Genomic DNA, 4,669 nt, shown 5'->3' with positions numbered 1-4,669 from the left:
ACGTCTTCCTTTTATGTTTCTGTTCTGAACTCCGAGACGAAAATCACAGCTGATCTCGTCCGACTTAAAACCGCAAACAAGGAAATGTCGGTGTGCTCCTTTTTAAAGGGGACGCTGCCAGAGGGTGTCTGGTTTTTTATTTGTTTTGAGTGAGCCGAGCACTAAATTGTGTGTGTGTGTCTGTGCGTGTGTGTGTGTCTGCGTGTGTGTGTGTCTGCGCGTGTGTCTGCGTGCGTGCGTCTGTGTGTGTGTGCGTGTGTGTCCACCTGTTTGTCCCTCTTCAGTCCGCTCTGCGTCTGTAGATAAGATGTACGTACGTTACGTTACAGACGAGTACAGCTCGGTGCATGGACCTCGTGTACAGACGGCGTTTCTATGGCAGCCGTGCACACTAGCTAACTATTTATAAACATGTAAGATACCTGGAAATGTCGCAGGTAAACTGAAGATTGTTCACTGTCCAAACACTTTGCGTGGCGTTGTCGTAGGCGGTGTACATAAAGCACTAACCCGGGCTGTGTTGGGGGGGTAAGACCGAGTCTAGATGTCGTCCTAGAAGCAGACACATAGATGCCAACGTTGTTGTTGTTGCCTCTACTGCAGCTGTAATATTTATGTTGTATGCCAATTTTATTTTTTATGTAATTGCCAATTTTGACCACTAGGTGGGTGTGGGGAGGGGGAGGGGGGGGGGGGGGATAATTGGGAATAATATGTCGCTGTGATAGAGCTATAAAAAGAATATTAATGTCCAGGGAAAATGAGGACTACGTTTCCCAGAGGTCTCAGGGTGTGAGTCCACAGTTCTGGGCAGGGCTGCGTTTCACTTTGTAGTTTTTTATTTCTTTTTTTTTTTCTTCTTTTTGAGCCAGTATTTAAAAAAAAAAAAAAGAAAAAAATACAAAATTTGGAGCTTAAAAAAAGAAGAAAACAGATGATTTCCAGATTGTCTCTCGACGTTTGGGTGCCATGTTTTTCTTTCCTTTCCCGCCCCGAAGTCTCGAAACGAAAAAACTGAAAAATCTGCAACGTCTGGAGCCGCGAAGTGTTCAACGTCGGGTCGTTTAATCAGAAAAACGAACGTTTTAGAGTCAAACGTTCAAAGGAAGAGATGTTCTACCTCAGGACGTAGAAACGCTAATCCAGAGGTTTAGTCTCTGTAACCCTCCCGGTGTCTCCCGCGTCAAAAACAGACCAAAAATTGACATTTTTGTCCCTTTTTTAGGCTTTTTATGTAGTTTTTACTACCACCGTCTTCACTAGTTTTACACTATTTGGAATTCGTGGTCAATAACCCTCATTTATATAGAATTAGACCTAATATTTGACATTTTTTAAAGGGGTCAGATTTGACCCGGGAGGACAAATCCAAGGTTAATTTTTTTTATTTTTTTTTAATGTTTCTTTAAACCTCCCGTTGTCTTCGGGGTCAGATTGACCCGTTATTATAAATTATATATTATATATATTATTATTATAAATCACAACTTTGACCCAAAAACATTGGAAAAAGTGAGAAATGTTGTTAAAAAGCTTCAAAAACGCAAAATAATTCAATTTTTTTTTTTCTGAAAAAAGTGATCGGAAAAATCGGCAAAGGTGAAAAAAAAACCTGTAAATAGGAAATGACAAAACAAATCGGTAAAACTACAAAAACATGATATGAGGGACAAAAAAAATGTGGAAAAATCTACAAAAAACGTTGAGCAAAATAGGAAAAAAAAACCATCAAAATGTTAAAATGTTGACCCAGAAAAAACCCAAAGTTTCAGGTCGACGGGAGAAGAAGAAGAAGAAGAAGAGCTCGAGGGTTAATATATATTTTCTTGCTTTATTCAACGTTTCTTTCACAAACGTTTTACGCTGACGTCGAACGCTTCGCGGCGGCGGGATGTTTCCACGGCAACGGCAGTAGCCGCCAGACGTTTCCACGGCAACGGCTCATCGTTTTGGTTTTTTGCACAGTGTGAATGGGGAGGGAGAAATCATCCGGCCACTTCCTGGAAAACAGCTGGAGATTTCTTTTTCTTTTTCCCGCCAACCCGTCTTTTACCCGCCAACCCGTCTTTTACCCGCCAAACTGTCTTTTTCCCGCCAACCCGTCTTTTTCCCGCCAACCCGTCTTTTTCCCCGCCAACCCTCTTTCCTACCTTCCCCCCCGCCAACCGCTTTTTAACCCGCCACACGTCTTTTTCCCAACTTCCCGCCAACCCGTCTTTTTCCCTGCCGCCAACCCCTCTTTTTCCGCCACCGCTTCTTTTCCCGCCAACCCGTCTTTTTACCCAACCCGCCACACCCGTCTTTTTCCCGCCAAACTGTCTTTTTCCCCCGCCAACCCGTCTTTTTCCCGCCACCGTCTTTTAAACCCGCCAAACGACTCCCTCCTCTGCCCCCCCCCCCCCCCCCCCCCCCCCCCCCCCCCCCCCCCGCCCCGTCTACCTCGTTGGCTCTGATGGTAAAAACGTTTGGGGTATTAACCCCGGCGGCGTCCTCTGGTCAAACTGACCCGTTTCTAAGTCTTTTATATCAGAAATATAGATTTATTTCAACTGAATTGCCCAAAAATAACACGGATGATTCCATAAACATTTACTTTCATTGACTTTTTGGGTTTTTATTTAATCTTTTAGCATTTTAATTATTTTGTTTAATGGTTTCCAAACAGTATCCGGACTAAACTCCGTCATCGACCCATCTGAGATCCTCTCAACGTCCTCTGATCTCAACTAGTAGTCAAAATAATTCATCATTTCTGCCTTTTTAACTAAATATTGATGCATAATTTGATATAAATGAGGTTTTTTGACCATGAATTCTAAGAATAAAATGTAAAACCTGTTATTAAACCAGCTCGGGGTTCAAAAAAAAACAAAAACAAGAGCTGGACATAGTGACAAATAAATCAGAAAAAGCGACAAAAAACATCGAAAAAGTCCCAAAAAATATAAATTTTCAATTTTGACCGTGAAGGACGAGTTGGTGGTTAACAGGAAGTCAACGCGAGGGTTAAAAACACACTTCCTGTACGCAGAGTTTGGGTTTTCAGATTAAATATTTGGAGTTTTTCCCCACGTGTTTTGACGCAGAATCTGGAAGACGCTGCGAAATGTCCCTTTAACCCTCGAGTTGTCCTCCAGAGTCAAAAAGGGACAAAATTGGACATTTTTGTCTCTTTTTCAGACTTTTCTTTTAGTTTCCACCAACACCACCTTACTAGTTTCATACTTTATGGAATTCATGGTCAATAACCCTCATTTATATAGAATTATTCCTAATATTAGAGTTAAAAAAGCAGAAATTATGAATTATTGTGACTAATACTTAAGATCAGAGGGATGAAAGTGATCAGTTGTGTTTATAAAGATCGTTGGAAGGAATCAGATCCATGTTTTTATGGTAATTTGACAAAAAACAACCAAATTCAATGTCTAAATCTGAAATATGAGTTTCTTTTTTTTACCAATTTTATAGCATTTGGAGAAAAAAACAATTGGTAAATGAGCTTGAAAAAAAAAAAAGAGCAAAAACTGAACAAAAGTGAACAAATGTCAAATAAAATGACAAAAATGTGAAAAGATGTCAAAAAAACCCTCATTTATAAAGAATTATATCTAATATTAGAGTTAAAAAAGCCAGAAATTATGAATTATTGTGATTAATAGTTAAGATCAGAGGGATGAAAGAGATCAGCTGTGTTTATAAAGATCGTTGGAAGGAATCTGATCCATTTTTATGGTAATTTGGTAAAAAAATAAACTCATATTTCAGATTTAGACATTTATTAAAGAGTCAGATTTGAAAACTGATTTAAGTGAAAACAGATTTTTTTAATGTCTCTTTAATATATTTTTTCTTTTGATGTATTTTCTTTAATTTTTTTTAGTGTATTCGCCCCTTAAACCAACTTAAGTTCTACAAATATTTTTCAAATATTTTTCACGGTCCATAAACCTCATAAATACGATTTTAGACCTAAATGATTTGGTTAAAAAAGCAGAAATTATGAAATATTTTTTAGATTTTTTTTTTTTTTTTTTTAAAGGGGTCAGATTTGACCCGAGGACAACGGGGGGGGGGGGGGGGGGTGGGGGGGTCTATGTGCTTTGAGGACGCGGAGACACTACAGAGACGTTCGGGTGGTGAAAACAAACGCACCCGCCGTGTTGCGTTGATCCGGTTGTCGTGTTTTGCCAACTTTATTGTTCTGTCGTTTTGTTTTGTTGTTTTTTTTGCCAATTTTAAATCTGAAGTCTGAAATCCCTTCAGCGCGAGCAGTTCACTGACATCAGGATTTCTGTGTTTTCATGTTCTCAGAATCCAAATTTTTAAGGAACATTTTTGGGGAAATGTGCGCAGCAGCGTCGCGTTATTCTGGTTAATCTGCCGTCTAATTTCCTAATTATCAGATGGTTTTTCTTTAGTCTGAAGACGCCTGTATTCATCTTAACGAGTTCCCTCGTTAGTGGACGGGAACGGAATCTCCAAAAGAACTACTTCCTGTCCCAGAATCTCCCTAAAAGAAGTACTTCCTGTCCCAGAATCCCTAAAAGAACTACTTCCTGTCCCAAAAGCAACATAAAAAGGTTCCTAAGTTTCCTTTTTAGTCGTATTTCCGTTATTTTTGGCAACCGAGCGTCTGGTTTATTTTGGTTAATCTGCCGTTTATTTT

The sequence above is a fragment of the Etheostoma spectabile genome, chromosome 15, assembly GCF_008692095.1.
Source record: "Etheostoma spectabile isolate EspeVRDwgs_2016 chromosome 15, UIUC_Espe_1.0, whole genome shotgun sequence".
NCBI lineage: Eukaryota > Metazoa > Chordata > Actinopteri > Perciformes > Percidae > Etheostoma > Etheostoma spectabile.
The sequence above is the reverse complement of the archived record's forward strand: the minus strand, read 5'-3'. Positions refer to the sequence as shown.